Raw genomic sequence first — 17,410 nt, 5'->3', positions numbered from 1 at the left:
TTCCAGACTAAAACTGTCTTCACTTACAGGATCCCTATCCCTCTATTCCCTTCCTATTCACGTATTCATCCAGGTGTTTCTTGAATGCTCCTATTATGTCTGCTTCCACCCCCTCCCCTGGCAGCACATTCCAGGCACTCACCACCCTTTGTGTGAAAAATGTGTCCCACCTGCCCCCGAACTGGTCCCAATGTCAGCACGAATCTGAAACCCTCCCCCTCACACCCTCTTTTCAGCCATGTATTCATCCTATACATGCTTGCTGTTTCCACTCTGACTAGCTTGTGGCACTGGTAGTAATCCTGAGATAACTAATTATGCGGTCCTACATTTCAACTTTCTTCCTAGTTCTCTATATTCTGCTTTTAGGACTTCGTACCTCTTTTTTACCCTTCGCCATTAATACCAATGTGTACCACAGCCACTCCTTCTCGCCCTCCTTCTCCGGAATGTCCTACCGCCACTCCAAGATATGCAGGATCCTAGCACGAGGGAGGCAACGCACAACCCTGGATTCTCATTTGCGGCCACAGAAACACATCGATTTCCCATTGTGATTATGTCCCTGTAACTATAGCATTTCTCCCTCCCCCCTCAGCAGAGGTGCCATGAATTTGGCTGTTGCAGTTATCCCCTGAGAGGCCATTCCCCTCAATAGAATCCAAAACAGTTTATCTGCTTTGCAGTGGAATAACCACAGGAGATTCCTGCATTACCCGCTTAGCCATCCCGCTCTACCCGATGGTCACCCATTCCCCTCCTGCCTGTGGACTCTGAGCCTGCAGTGTGAGCACCTCGCTATATGTGCTATCCATGATACTGTCTGCCTCGCGAATGCTCCACAGTGTGCCCAAACACAGCTCCAACTCCAAAACCTGGGCATCCAGGAGCTGCAGCTGGAGACATTTCATGCACACATGCAGTCCCAGGCACTGTAAATGTGCCTGAATTCCCAAATCAAGCAAGAGGAGCAGACTACGATTTGGAGCTCTCCTGCTTTGTCTTACCCCTTTAACTTAATTAAAGCTTACAATGTCACATACTTTTAATGCTAAATTGAAGCTGCTGGTGCTCTCTGTTCTGATAACAATTTCTCAAAACTTACCTGCTACTCACTAATAACAGTTTCCAGAAGCTGTTTAGGCTCCTTCTCCTTTATCTACTGGAACACTTGCTGCCAACCTTCCTCTATCAATGTTCTGTCTCCTCTCCTCTGAATTTTCTATCTCCTTTTTTGTTAGTTAGAAGAGGAAGAAGGGATGTAAACATGACAGTATTGCAATGTTTGGGGCTGATTGTTCCTTAACACCAGGTTCTTCCTTTATGCCTTTCACAGCCACGTTCACTGCAAAGCCTGCTCCCAGAATGCAAATGAGCAATGATTCAGCACCCTGTGGTTAGATGATGGATGGTATGGAGCTGTCCTTATATGTCAGATCCCATTTGACTTTAGGAAATGCCCAAATTCCCTGCTGGTGAACAACGGTCCGTTACCTGTGACCAATATTTTCAGGAGTCTGTGTATTGCAAAAGATGCATGCAATTTCTATCATCATTCCTGAGTTTGTCAAATGAATTCAGGGCACATCCAATCCCTTCAAATGGGCATCTATAATTACTAAGAGCATTGATCCTGTGAAAGGACCTGCATTGCCAATGTGTAACTGAATCCAGGGTTTACTCAACCATTCCTACAAATGTGGGTGAGCTGCTGGCAGTAACTTTGTCCTTGTTGGTACTCTGGGCACTGCCCCACTAATGTCTGCATCCGAACCTGGCCACCAGACATAACTTCTTGCTAAAACCTTCATTTTGGAGACCCTGATGAAGTTCAGCCAGTATCTGGTGGCGACATTTGCTCAGGACAATCACTCTTGCTCCCCATAATAATCGCCATTCTCTACTGTGATCTGCTCTCTCTGGATCCAAAGCTTCTGGTTGTGGTGGCCCTTTGATTTCCCCAATTACCTCCTGCCATTTCGGTTTTGCCAGGACCGGATCTTACTGCGCACAAAGTCTGATATTGTCAGCTGTGACTAGAAGTGTCCATAGCACTACAGAACCTGATTCCACCTACAGGTAACCTATTCCAGATCTTTATCCCTTGTGAGCAATTTCCCAACTAGTTACTTCACAAATTGTTTTAAATTTTTGACATCTGGTTAGGAACTGCTTGCCAGAGGAAACGACTTCTCCCTACTTTATCAAAGCCCTGCTGTTCAGTCTACTTCAATCTTCTTCGCTGGGAAATAACACTTCCAGATACTCCAAACACTCCAAAAATGAATCCTGCTAAACCTTTTCTTGTATCCTGTTCGAAGCCTTGACTTCTTTCCTCAACTGTAAGGCCCACAATGTGCACATTCTTCCAGCAATCTGACATTAATCACTGAGATGGTCTGCATTTTACTTCTCTGATCCCTGTAGTCATTGAAGAAAATTTATTATGTTTTATTTCAAACACCTTTATTTACCAGAACAGCTCTGCTGACTGACTGCCATCTGTTCCCTGCCCCCCAAATGCCTTGATAGAGAGTGATACGAGAGTGCAATTAATTGTTAAGCCTCTGTATAGAATAGCTCTGTCCCCAAGTGCTCCAAGTAGCTCATTATCTAGGCTAGTTGCTTCAGTCGTAAAATTCACCAGTGTGTATTCTTCAGAGTATTACTCAGGCTGATGTGTGTTCTCTTACAGGCCTGTACTGATCCATTTGTTTCTTGATTCAGTTCAACTTGCTTGTGGAGTGACACACCAGACTCATCCTTCCAATCAATTCCTTAAAATAAAGGAATTAAATCTTGGGGTTACATTTTCCAAAATGTTGCAGATTTCTAGGTGGCCGAAGAGTCTGAAAACCACCTCAGCTTCAGCACAAACAAATCAAATCTTAAGGAACTCCCAGCTCTGGACTGAGTGCTGCTATTTGACACTGTTTACAAGCCCTGCTTGCACACACCCTGTTCAGGAAACTACCCAAGCAGCAATCAAAACAAGCATTTAAAAATAAAGTCCAAACCCCAAAGGAAAACAGAACTTTGGAATGAAAAAGAAATAGAGTAGTTCTTTAAGTACTTGTTGGCTCAACTTTTATAAGTGGCTTTCACGTTTCCTCTCCCCACCCCTCAGTTGGTCTTCCCTTTGCCATTCCTACACCCAGAAAACAAATAGGCAAACTACTCCAGAGCAGTTTGCTAGAATCCAGTATAAATGTTGAGTAAGTGACATTTGAGAACATTTACAGCTAACAGCTTGTTCTTTTTGAATCTTCATTCCAAACCTGCAAATAGCGTTGGCCATCTTTAGTTGGCTAAATTACATGAAATCTCATCCTGAATCTTAGTGGTGATTGCACTCCCATGAAGCTATTAGATAGGGAATACTAGGATACACAGTACTGATACAGGAATAATAACATGTACAGTTAGGCTTGTGTATCACTTAGTGGTAGGGGATACTTAACATCCATTCCTCCCTTTGGGGTCTGATTAGTTTCTGTCTGCTGGGTCAGTGTCTCCAACTAAACTGTTCATATCTTGAATTTAGCAAGGTCAGAAGTCACACAACGTCACCTGTGATTTCTGACCTTGTCCATCCCAGTCCAACACCAGTACCCCAACATCATGGAATTTATCAGTCAGCCAATGCTGTTGTGATTTGCAAATTCACTTTGTTTTGGATTTTCAACAACAGATTGCCATCATTTTCATGTCACCCATTCTCCAAACCATAAGCCAAGTGAACTAGCAAAATTATACCTGAAAGCAATGCAGCGTAACAATATCATAAACGACTCTCTGCTATGAATAAAAACATTATACTCAAAGTGACAACAAAAATTCCATCGATACATCCAGGGCGTGACTTTGAAAATGCCAAAAAAGGATTTTAATGATACCTCAGCGGACATTGTTGATGAGTAAGTCTATGAGGTTGCACTTTGTGAAAACTGCCTGCTGTGTATGTGGTGAGTTTGAAATACTTAAAAGTGACTATTTAACAGTGAGTAGTAGTTACCAATTCACCGGTCACATACAGGCGAGGCAGTTTAGTATTCACAAGCTTATCTAACTGTTTCAAGTATAAACTTAAATATTACATTTACTGAATGTTGATTTATAAAGGAAAAATGAGTCAAAAGGAAGTATATTAATATTAATTCTTCCAAAATACTAATTATTATGAATACGGATATCTGCACATTTATCAATATCTCAATCCTTCATGTTTATGCTTGAAGCAGTTGCTTAGGACACCCTCTGAGAAGACCGATTACAAGATTCTATCTGTTCTGATGTCTCCTCTGTCATTAATCTATCAGGAAGACTGCAAATTGTAATTACATAAATCCAGAGATAATGGGAACTGCAGATGCTGGAAAATTCCAAGATAATAAAATGTGAGGCTGGATGAACACAGCAGGCCAAGCAGCATCTCAGGAGCACAAAAGCTGACGTTTCGGGCCTAGACCCTTCTGATGAAGGGTCTAAGCCCGAAACGTCAGCTTTTGTGCTCCTGAGATGCTGCTTGGCCTGCTGTGTTCATCCAGCCTCACATTTTATTACATAAATCCAACCAGGTTTTCTCCCATCTTTTTCATTGTGGTCTTTAAGTTTGCAGGACAAAATCTTTTTCTCAGTCTATTTCCTGATGTTATCAAACATGACTGAAAATGTAACCTTTCTTTAATTTTCCATTGAGTAATGTTGGCTATTTCAAATTGTGTGTGAAACCTGTCTATTACCTATTGGTCAATAAAGGACATTTTTCCCTTCACAATTCAATCACCAATTCCATTGCCACACCTTTAAAGAATTATACCAGGGTGCATCATATTAGTAGTCTTCCAATTTTCTGGAATCCTCCTGGAGTCCAGTGAGTTCTGGAATATTTCAACCAATGCCTCCACTATCTCCACAGCCACTTCCTTTAAAGATTTTGGGTCAGGCTATCTGGTCCTGTTGACTTGTCTACCTTCAATCCAATTAGTTTGTCAAACCTTGTTCCTTGTGATAGAGACTATTACAACACTTTGCCTCCCATTTGCATCTCATTAATCTGATATGATTAGATTAGATTCCCTACAGTGTGGAAACAGCCCTTCGGCCCAACAAGTCCACACCGCCCCTTGAAGCTTCCCACCCAGACCCATCCCCCTATAACCCACACACCCCTGAACACTACAAGCAATTTAGCATGGCCAATCCACCTAGCCTGCACATCTTTGGACTGTGGGAGGAAACCCACGTAGACAAGGGGAGAATCTGCAAACTCCACACAGACAGTTGCCTGAGGCTGGAATCGAACCCGGGTCCCTGGCGCTGTGAGGCTGCAGTGCTAACCACTGAGCCACTATGCTGCCCATCTTGTGATGTTTATTGTGTCTTCCACCATAACAACCGATGTAAAGTATTGGCTTAAATTAACTGCCATTTTCCCTGCTCCCCATTATACACTCCCACTCATTTTAGGAAGCCCCACTCATTTTAGCTGCTCACTTTCTTTGAATATACCTGTAGGACATCTTCCTGTATGTTTTACATTTCTCCGCCATTTATATTTTCTGACTTTTTATTAGAATTTAATTATCAACTGCTGGTTCCACTTGAATCAGAACTTCTTTCTCTTTAAGTCATGCACATACCTTTCTAATGTTTATCCTATGCCAATTTGCAAGTGGCTCAAGCAGTAATTAGAGATTATTAACCTTGTGGTTCTGCCACCTTCTGTGACACAAAAGAGTACCCCAGATAAATAATTTTCCTTCTTTCCATGACTATTCCACCAGGAATGTAGAAATGTCCCTTTCTATCTTAATATGTCTTTCAATTTCTCTTTCAACAATAAAACTGGAAGACTTTAGAGAACAAACAAAAACAACTTACATTTACAAAACTTCTCTAAAATTTTTAAACAAGGGTGAGAATTTTAAAATTAAGCTTGTGTCAGACTGGGGGCTGGTGTAGGTCAGCAAACATGGAGCACTGGATAAACAAGACATGATGTAAATTAAAATATAGGAAGCAGAGCATAAGATGTTTAAAACCATTGGGGAAATCGAGCATTTCACCATTTGCAACAATTTTTTTCTGATTTATTTGATTTTTGTCATTTAGCTTTAGAAGCTTCTCCTCATTCCCTTGCATCATAGCATTTGCTGATCATCTGTGAGGGGGCAAACTATTTAATATTTTGATATTGCTTGTGATTAAAACACTCATAATTGCTGACATTGTTGGAGAGGATTCTACCCAAAGTTAAACTTTCCCATGGTGTTTTGAACCAATGAGATGTTGGTTAAACACTGCCTGGACAGCAGAAATGGAACCAGTGGCAAGGAGGCCCAAGACACGCTCTGTCAAATTCCAAGTCTTTGATTCTAATAACTTTTTCTAAATTGGTGAGAGGAGCTCCCTGTTTCTGGTGTTTTTTTTTGTTTTAATCATGCAGATCAGGTTTTTTGCTATGTCATAGAATCCCTACAGTGCGGAAAGAGGCCATTTGGCCCATCAAATCTGCACCAACCTTCCAAAGAGTACCCCACCCAGACCCAGCCCTCTCGTTCTATCCCCATAACCCTGCATTTACCATGACTAACCCTACCCAGCTTGCACTCTATGGAGCAGTTTAGCATGACCAATCCGCCTAGCGTGCACACCCCTGGACACTATGCAGCAATTTAGCATGACCAATCCATCTAACCTCCACTGTGGGAGGAAACCAGAGCACCTGGAGGAAACCCATGCAGACACAGGGAGAATGTGCAAACTCCACACAGTCAGAGTCCCAAGGTGGCATCAAACTCAGCTCCCTGCAGCTATGAGGCAACAGTGCTAACCACTGAGCCACTGTGCTGCCCTGGGTTACAATGATATTTTGTGACCCAGCTGCTATTCTACCCAGAGGAATGTGAAAGGAGACTGGTAGTGTTTCCTGGACAGGCCGACTTTGCAGGAGGAGAATTTGAGATAAGTAAAGGCCCCAGATGAAAAGTTTTTTTGATGCATCTTCTCTCTCAGGGTCTTTTTCTCCTTTCATTCTAGCCTCATCTGCTCTTCCCTTTGCCTTGATTGTGATACCCTCCGCAACCTCGCTCTCACAACTTACCTGAGTGTGGAGGATAGTTCCCTTGTCTCTGAGCCTTGTGCCTGCAGATCGGCCAGTCTGCAGAGCAGGCTGGCTTCAACTGTCAAGGTGTGTGAGAAGACACTTCCTGGGCCTCACTAAGCTAAGGTCAGTTCGGAATGCTGACTGCATGTCTCCAGCATCTTTAAAATTAAGTCTTTAGTTCTGAAAAGAAATAAAATAAATTTCAAGACAGCCCAAGGAATATTATAGCGAATTATGCATTTTTTGAGGAGCGACCACATTGTAATGCAGACTTTGGAGTGATGGTGATTGAGCAATAAACATTGTCCAGGACACTGGAGAGTACACCCCCTGCTCTTCTAAATAAGGCCATTGGATTTTTTTTGTATCCACCTGAGAGTACAGCTGAGACTTAGTTTCACACCTCCTTATGAAATACAACACCTCGGAGAAGTGTGCAGCACTAAACTATCAGCCTAGATTAATGTGTCAAAGCCCCTCTAGGGGAACTTGAACCTATGACCTTCAGATGCAGGTATGCATGTGCAGCTCGCTGATCCACTGTTAACTCCGACCGTGCTACATTCTTTCAAATAGGAATTGTAGACCTGACCTCTTTCGGATTACCGAGCTGTATCAGTAGCAATTGTATCAGTGCTACTGAGAAACTTTGTGGGAGTGGTGTCTTCAAAGTCATAAATCGTGGATGGCTGGGGGATGGTTTGAAGCCAGAGAAATGGAAAGTGAAGCACTGCCACAGGAGCTTCAGTGTTGCTATAGATGTGCTCCTACCTCACCAGCACCTGAGAGCCATTTTTCATATTGCACCCCATGTGCAGTAACACTGCTTCATTTACCTAATGGCTTCTCTGCTGAGGATGATACAGTGAAATAAATGCAGCAATGAAGGAATACTGTCTTTCATGTAAAATTGGTCATCAGATCATTCTGACAATCCTTGATGGTTCCATATTTTATGCAGTTAATGGGGTTAGGGTTAGGGTTACTGACATCAGGTTGGATAATATTGCTTGTGCTAACTGTTTATATCCTGGAATTACCTTATGGTCTAGAGGTTAAGAGCAACTGTTGCCTTACAGTGTTGTACATGCCCGAATATTGGGCTCAGTCATTACTACAGTGGATGACACAGCTCAGTGGCAGCTTCCGGTTTGAGACAGATTTATGAGTGATCAGTTTTCCTGTGTCTTATTAAATATTTTCTAAGATTTTTCTGAGAAAACTGTTGTGATTTTCTGCTGTGTCTTTTCACTTGACTGAGCAGGCTGATTTCGACCCACAGAACTTTGGGCTGGATGATCCTAAGATGGTGAGACTTGGGCTGGATGACCCTGAGATGGTGGGACTTTGGGCTGGATGACCCTGAGATAGTGGGGCTTTGGGCTGGATGACCCTGAGATAGTGGGACCTTGGGCTGGATGACCCTGAGATAGTGGGGCTTTGGGCTGGATGACCCTGAGATAGTGGGACCTTGGTCTGGATGACCCTGAGATAGTGGGGTTTTGGCTGGATGACCCTGAGATAGTGGGACCTTGGGCTGGATGACCCTGAGATGGTGAGACTTTGGGCTGGATGACCCTGAGATGGTGGGACTTTGGGCTGGATGATCCTGAGATAGTGGAATGCAGAGTGCAGGATTTGCTTCCTTTTCTCTCCTTCTCAGCTTTTACAATCAAAATGTGATGCAATTTGACAGATAAGATGTAATCACTCCGAGCAGTTGCCAGGTAGCTCCTCCCAGTCATTCACGTTCATGCTACCATCTTTCAAGGTGAGCTTCAGCTTATCTTTGAAGAACGTTCATAGTTTTCCAATGGAACTTAGGCCATTTGATTTAGGCCAAAGTCATAAATTCTAATGTTTCTATTGTCTTTAGCTTTTTATCCAAAATTAATTTGATTCTGTCACCTTCTTCAGCCTTTCTTTACTTGATTGCAAGCATATGAAATTTACAAGCAACAAGTGTCACCGAACAAAGAGGTCTTGGAGTGCAGGTTCTTAATTCCTTAAAAGTGGAGTTACGGGAGAGACAAGTTAGTGAAAAAGGCATTTGGTACGCTTGCCTTTATCGGTCAGTGCATTGAGTACAGGAGTTGGGAGGTCACGTTGCAGCTGTACAGGACGTTGGTTCAGCCACTTTTGGAATACTGCAGTCAATTCTGGTCCCCTTGTTATAGAAAAGAAGTTGTTAAAGTTGAAAGGGTTCAGAAAAGATTTGCAAGATTGTTGCCAGGGTCAGAGGGTTTGACCTATAGACAGAGGATGAATAAGTTCAAGCTATTTTCCCTGGAGTGTCGGAAGCTGAGAGCTGATTTTATAGAGATTTATAAAATCATGAGGAGTATGGCTAGGATGAACAGTCAATATCTTTTCTCCATGGTAGAGGAGTTCAAAACTAGTAAGAATAGATTTAAGGTGAGAGGAGAAAGATTTAAAAGGGACCTAGGGGGTAACTTTTCATGTAGAGGGTGGTGCGTGTGTGGAATATGCTGCCAGAGGAAGTGGTGGAGGCTGGTACAATTACAACATTTTAAAGGCATCTGATTGAGTATATGAATAGGAAGGGTTTTGAGGGATATGGGCCAAATGCTGGCTAGTGGGACTAGATTAATTTAGGATACTTGATTGGCATGGACAAGTTGGATGGAAGGGTCTGTTTCTGTGCTGTACATCTCTATTATTCTATGACTCTGTAAGTGCTGTGTAATCAACTCCAAAATGAAAAATCCCCAAGTGGCCTTTTGAATCCAAGCAAAGAGCAGAATGACTTGTACTGTCTGACATCAAGAACTAATCAGGAGCAGGAAAGGCAATGAAATCAGGAACAGTCTGCACTGTCCCTTCTAGCAGTCAATAATTCATCATCCAGCTGTTTGAAAACATGACGCAGTATACAATTGGAGTCTGACCCTTTTCAAAGGCTAGAAACAACATTGTTTTGAATTTCAAAACATTAAGCAAGTACAAGTGCTATAATCTGCCTATCATTCTCTGGATTCCTTTGAAGTGAAATGAAGTAGCTTGCTTTAGATTGTATAGATGAGAAGTTGTTGACTTGCTCGCTGAGCTGGCTTGTTGTCATTCAGACATTGCATCACCATGCTAGGTAACATCATCGGTGAGGCCTCTGATGCAATGCTGTTCTACTCAGCTCGGCATTTATATTGTTTGGTCCGTTATGGTGAGTATTGTCATTTCCAGTTTTGTGCTGCATGGGTTTGTATATGGGGTCCAATTCTTTTTGTTTATTGATTGCATTATGGGTTGAGAACCATGCCTGTAGGAATTCCCGTGCGTGCCTATGTTTGGCATGGGCTACTATGGTTACCTTGTCCCAGTTAAACTGATGGCCTTCATTATCTGAGTGTACTGATACTAAGGAAAGTTCAGAGGCCTCACTGATGATGTTACCCAGCAAGGTGATGGAACATTTGAATGAAAACAAGGCAGCTCAGCGAGCAAGTCAACCTTACTGACAACCCAAGCTATAGATCTTTGCTAAAACCTTTAATGTATAGATGAGAGCTGAAGTTATCATTGCATTATTTACAACCATAACAGGGTAGAGAACCTGCCTCCAGGTTAATCATTAGGGGACACCCCATGCAAAAATCTAAATGTTTGCCTTTGGGTGGGGATTTCAGGTCCTGGGAACAGTCCGAGTCTCTATTTCCAGGAAGATTCAGCATACAATTTATGAAGTTGAGGGACTCAATGCCTTTATGATCTCTCAAACCCTCTTTAATACCATCTCTGTCCTCTCATCCCTCTCTTGTCCAGCTCTCGTTCAACACCTTCTCACTTTGTCTCCGATCCCAACATTCTCAAGTACTCTTCCCTCTGTCAACTCACTTAATCCAAATTCTTCTGCTTTCTTTTCCTATCCTTTAATTTTGTTTTCAAAACTGAGCTTAAAACCTAATTGGAATGAGAGAGGAATGTTTCACTTTATTTGTAGATGTTAAAAGTAGGAACATCTCCAATGTGAAAAAAATGAATATGACGCATTCACAACCATCAACAAAACAAAGAGGTGAGATTATTGAGTAGCTTAAACATTCATTTTTTAAAGAGAAAATGAAACATTTGCATGAACTCTCACTCTCATTCTGTCAGTTTCTTTTGTAAATTTTATCTGACACAAAAGCTAATAGTTAGTACACAAATACTATATTATAATTGTTTTTAATCTCACAGAGAAGCAGCTCCTTTAGGAACCTTGTTTCACTTCATTTGAGCTTTTAAACTTAGCCCTCATTTTTACAAGTTACACAGAAAGGAGTTACTGAGTAGAAATCGGTATAGTCCAGAATCAAAATATTGCATTAACTTGGCTGTTGCATTCTGGAAAATGAGATGTACAGTACATGCTTATAATTGAATTTCCTCTCGGCCATTGACCTGGACAAAAGATATCAAAACCAGCAGATTTGGTAAGAGGCTGAGATCTTCAAGCAAAACCTTTTATGAAGGAATTGAAGGATACAGAAACCTCTGTGGATGAATGTAATTGGGTTGTAGTGGAATGCTTAATTGAATTTTGTTTGAACGTAAGTTTTTGGACATCAGAAATTTCAAATGCTGAGAAAATAAGTGAAGCAGAAAAGAAAGCATTTTGATATATTTATGGGAATCCAGTTGCCAAATCTTTCAAAGCAATGAGTCAATATTAGAAAAATCCTTGATAAATGCAGAAGGAGGAATTTATTGAGTGTGCACAAAAAACACACACAAAATCACACTAGGACATGCAGACAGGAAGTGCAAACAAAAACAAGATATTTTGTGCACCCTAGATAGATATACAGGTTGATCGCTCATGACTTTGCCGACAGAGATAATAAATTGTGCGAGGATTGATTTGTTAGAATGAAGCCTCAGCATGTCATTTGTCCGGTGCACACAGTGGGATCAAGTTCAGACATTTCAATTTGTATAGCTCAACGATAGTACAAAATAGTAATTAGCATGGGTAATAAATAGACAGGGCATCTAGCTGTGCATCTCTGCATTAGCATAAAATGTCCATTACTACACTGGATATGGAGGAAATAAGTGCATAACTGAAACAAATGAAATGAAGGAGAAGATCCTGTGGGTGTTGTGTTCTCCATTCGACCATTGATAGGATCTGCAATTGTACTCTTGTTTCCATCTTGTAATTCCTGATTTAACTTGCTATGGTAGGATCAGGATCTGATTCACAAAATTCTTAAAATACCTTAGCTTTGAAAGTCTGTTTGACACTTTGACAGGCTGAATGAGGAGGAGGAGAAAAATGAGGGGGCCTATGTGTTGCAAAAGATGGTCCAACCGGTCCCCTAACTCAGAGATCTGTTAGTTTGCATCGGTAAATATTAAAAGTCCTGTGTGTAACACAATCTTTCTGCAAATGTCACATTTGCATCCTGTCAAACTGACATTGTGTTATACTTTAGCTGCTGCACTTCAGATGCTGTAGTTAAATCCCTCTGACTCACCATTGTCAATACAAGCAGCTAGTGCGCTTGTATATAATTATAATAGTCAGTTGTGTGTTCACAGATTGGCAAATGAGTGCAAAGTGCGTGTTATTTAACTGAATATATTCATCTAGAAAAAGCATCTAACCATTAGAAAGCTTCTATAATAAAGGGTGAAAATAATTATGGTAGAATTTAGTTTACCCAGTAAGTGGTGATGGAGAATTCACATCAGTTAAATCCCAGCCAAAAAGTTGTGAGGGTTGAGTGCCACATGCCTTTTATTAATTACATGCTTCAACTGGAAATGCTTCCTGGGTTTTCAGCTATCTTACTGCATGGAATAATCCATTGTGGTAATGTACTATGCTTCGTTGTGAAGGAGAACTAACTATTTATCTTCTCTTGCTTGAATCACATGCGAATGGTCATAACAGTGGCTATAGAAAGCTAGCTGAGATTGAATCACTGGACAGTCTCCATTTTGAAGAGTCAAGATGCTCAGTCAGTGTTTGTCGACAACTGATCAACAAGAGGCAACATGAGGAGTGAAAACATATGAAAAGATAATGAAGAAGAAATGAAAATTTTGCAAATACTCAGCAGGTGAGGAACCATCTGCGGAGACAGCAAAATATATAAATTAACTCTGTTTTTCTCTCTCTCCGCAAGATGCTGTCTGCATTTCTGAGTATTTACAGTTTCTGTCTCAAATTTCTGGCAGCCACATAGTATGCTGCCCTTGTGTTAAAGGATATGGAGATCACTGTACATCCACTGATGAGATTTTTAGCGAATTGAGTCTTAGATTTTCAACTGATACTATACTGCCAGCACTGATTAAGTGTCCTCAGTTATTGTTATATTTCATCATGGAATGATTTGTGGGTTTTCCCCGATTACATTTCCAGACGTTACTCCGATGCTTTCCAACCCTAATTCCCCCTTTCAAAATATACAATTGCTAAGGATAAGACTGATTTACCTGCAGCAATCAAGTGAAATCATTTCTTCTGTCAACCAAGCCCAGTGTGTTTTGGCAGCATCAATCCCAATAACCCAGCTGATATTAGCCAAATTTTGTGTAGCCATTCATAGGATGTGGACATCACTTGTAAGGCCAGCATTTATTGGCCATTCCCAAGTGCCATTGAGAAGATGATGGTAGAATTTAGTTTACCCAGTAAGTGGTGATGGAGAACTCACATCAGTTAAATCCCAGCCAAAAAGTTGTGAGGGTTGAGTGCCACATGCCTTTTATTAATTACATGCTTCAACTGGAAATGCTTCCTGGGTTTTCAGCTATCACTTGTAAGGCCAGCATTTATTGGCCATTCCCAAGTGCCATTGAGAAGATGATGATGAGTTGACGCCTCATAAATACAGCTTACTAGGCTGAGTGGCTTACTAGGTCACTTAAGAGGCTAATTAAGAATGAACCGCATTGTGGTGTGTATGGAATCACAGATAGGGAAGAGCAGGTAAGCATGATACATTTGTTTCCCTAAAAGATATTATCCCTTCAAACAAACTAAATTATTCTCTGGGCTGTTCAGCTATGTCAGTGCTTGGTATGAAGCAACTATTGACAATTTTTTTGCATTGGTCCTTTGTGCATCCTGAAATGGACTTTTGATGATTTCCCAGAGGATACTGATGTACTGTAATGTAAGCAGAGTGAGTGTTTAGGATAGGATTTCTTGGAACCTCCACATCAGTGAAAATGGATGGTAGCCATATCAATCAGCCTGACATTCTTGTCCTTCTGCTCAAACTCAAATGAACTTTCACCAGAAAATCACTGGCACATTTCGCTACCAACAGTTGCCTGCAGTAAACAGCGCTGTTTTTTATTACTCACCTTGTAACTTCCATTCTGTTGAAGTGCTGGGTGCAAAATAGACAATAAAAATGTTATGAAGGCATGCTACCTGAAATGATAATTTAGAATTTCACAGATTGGACTACATCTATGTTTTTGGAAATAAATGCTTTAAAAGCAAAGAAGATTGTCTGCAGCAGGAAAATTGTTGCATTTTCAAAGAACAAAACCTGCTTGACTGGAGATGCTAAGTCTACAACACTTTCAGAAGAAGGCCACAAGACAGAGTCTGTGGGCCTAATAAAACCATTGGAATCGAACGTCCAAGAGATATCTTTCCTGGAGCAACAGGTTTTTCTCTCCTTTCATTTCTTTCAACTGTAATGATTGGAATGAGGGTCAGCTGGACTTCTTGACTATGAGATCCTTGACTGGGGTTGTTAACCCAAGCCAAACAGGGCTGACAGATATAAACAGGAGATTCAGAGAACCTCCTCATTCTTGGGACTGGCTCTGAGCTGCCTGGCCACAGCCAGTGTACTGTGGATGTGTAAATAAAGGGTGACTTGCTAATGAGATACTGGCCTCTGTGCAGTTATTTCAATCCCCACTCATCAAAGTTTGTGAACTGAAAATCCACTGAAAGGCCTCATCACTCTTAGTTCAGGATTACCAAAGGGCTAATTTGAAATATACATCACTACCCCCAGAAAAGTGAATTCAGCCAAACATAATTGATTTCAGGAAATATCCAATGCCAACAACTTGTGAGCAAAGTAACTTTGACCAGCATTGGACAACATGTCAAAAATATTTTAGAGATCGTAGGAACTGCAGATGCTGGAGAATCTGAGATAACAAGCTGTAGAGCTGGATGAACACAGCAGGCCAAGCTGTATCAGAGGAGCAGGAAAGCTGACATTTCTGGCCTCAACACCCTTCTTCTGACCCTTTGTGAAGAAGGGTCTAGGCCTGAAACGTCAGCCTTCCTGCTGCTGTGATGCTGCTTGGCCTGCTGTATTCATTCAGGCCTACATCTTGTTATGTCAAAAATATTTTTTTCTGAATCTAGCTATCGCTTGGCTGAAGTAGATAGTCCAAATTGGAAGAGAAATGATATAAAAGAAACTGAGAGAAGAATCTTCACCCCAGTTTGCTGGGATATTCACACTAATGAACATTCTATGTGCTTTATATGGAATGTGTATTCTCTTCACATAATGGACGTGAGTATTTCAGCCCAAAGAGCTTAGGTGATGTTTGAGAAAAGTCCAAGATTGGCAAACATTTTAAACCTCCAAAATCATTAATGAACCAGACTGGACACATTATCAATGCCCTTTTGTTGACAGTAAATTTCATATGGTAACACAACTCCTTTACATACAAATGTATTAAACATTTGAATTAGGAGCAGGATTAGGCCTCTCTGTCCCTCAAGTCCACCATTTAATAAGACTGTGGCTGATCTGATTATTCCACATTCTGACCTACCTTGAATAGCCTTTTAACCCCTTGTTTATCAAAAATCCATCTATCTACCTCTGCCTTAAAAATATTCAGGGACTCACATGAAAAGAGAGTTCTAAAGACCCAGGACAGCCTATGAGGAAAAAAGAAATCCCTTGTCTTAAAAGGCTGGTGCTTTATTTTAAACAATAGTACCACGTTCTGTTTAGTCCCACATTCACCTTACCAAGACACCTCTGGTGGTTTAATCAAATCGTAGCTTACCCTTCTAAAATCCAGGGGATACGAGTCTATTCTTACAACTTCTCCTTTAACTCCTCTCACTTAAGAAAGAGATGGTCATCAGTATCTGTACAGGCCCCAGTTATGCCTGTCGCTTTGTGGGGTATGGGAAACATTCCTTGTTCCAGTCCTATTCTGGCCACACCCACAACTTGTTCTCTGGTACTTTGATGACATCAGCGGCACTGCTTCCCTAATGGAAAAGTTTATCAATTTCACTCCCTGTTCCCAACCTCCTCTTACCTTCACCCAGTCCATCACTGACTCCTCCCTTCCCTTCCTCAATCTCTTTGCTTCCATTTCTGGGGACAAGCCACTAACATCCAGGACAAACCCACCAACTCCTGCAGCTACCTTGACTGTACATTCTGACATATTTCTTCCTTGAATGACTTGATTCCGTTTTCCCAGTTTCTCCATCTCTGTCGCATTTGTTCTGAAGATGCCACCTCTGACAGAGGGGCCTCCAAAATGGCTACCTTCTTCCTCATCTGAGAATTCTCTACCACCTGACAGGGCCCTCAGCTGTGTCCAACCCAACTCCTGCACTTTGGGCCTCACGCCTTCTCTTCCCTCCCACAACAGTGATAGGGTAGCCCTTGTTCTCCGTTACCACCCCACAATCATCCATATCCAAAGGATCATTAGCCACCATTTTTGCCACCTCCAGCCAGGATGCCACCACTAGATACATATTCCTCTTCCTTCCCTTGTTAACTTTTCACAGGGACTGTTCCCTCCAGGACACCCTGATCCACTCCTCCACCCCTCCCAACACCTCCCCACACACCCACTGCAACTTCTCATGCAATCGCAGGAGGTGTATCACCTGCCCAATTACTTCTGTCCTCCTTGGTATCTGGGGCCCCAGGCGCACCTTCCTGGTGAAGCAGTGATTTATCTGCACTTCACACAACCTACTTTACTGTATTCACTGCTCACAATGTAGTCTCCTCTACACCGGGGAGTTGAAGCATAGACTGGATGACAGCTTTGAAGAATACCTATACTCTGTCCACAAAAATGACTCTGGGTTTCCAGTTGCCTGTCATTTCAGCAGACCACCTTGTTCTTAAGGGCAGCATTTCTTTCTGAGGCTTTCTGCAGTGCTTCAGCAAAGCTCAGTGTAAGCTGGAAGAACAGCACCTCATTTTCCACTTGGGGACCCTGCAGTCCTCTGTACTCCATGTTGAGTTCAGTCATTTTAGGTTTTGAACTCCTTCTCCCATGTCCTTTCCCTAACCTCACACACCAGGCCTTGTCATC

General features: G+C 41.8%; 1 long non-coding RNA gene across 2 annotated transcripts in view; it reads left to right on the top strand.

Annotated features, from left to right (window-relative positions):
• Window positions 1-14,946, top strand: part of LOC125464711 (uncharacterized) — a 28,916-nt gene extending 13,970 nt beyond the window's left edge. For both annotated transcript variants that reach the window (XR_007250069.2, XR_007250067.2), the window contains exon 3: window positions 13,008-14,946. This is a non-coding gene — a long non-coding RNA (uncharacterized LOC125464711). The remainder of the gene's footprint in view (window positions 1-13,007) is intronic.
• Window positions 14,947-17,410: the final 2,464 nt, after the last annotated feature.

Source organism: Stegostoma tigrinum, chromosome 27, assembly GCF_030684315.1.
Source record: "Stegostoma tigrinum isolate sSteTig4 chromosome 27, sSteTig4.hap1, whole genome shotgun sequence".
Classification (NCBI taxonomy): domain Eukaryota; kingdom Metazoa; phylum Chordata; class Chondrichthyes; order Orectolobiformes; family Stegostomatidae; genus Stegostoma; species Stegostoma tigrinum.
This window is presented reverse-complemented; position numbering and strand designations above follow the sequence as displayed.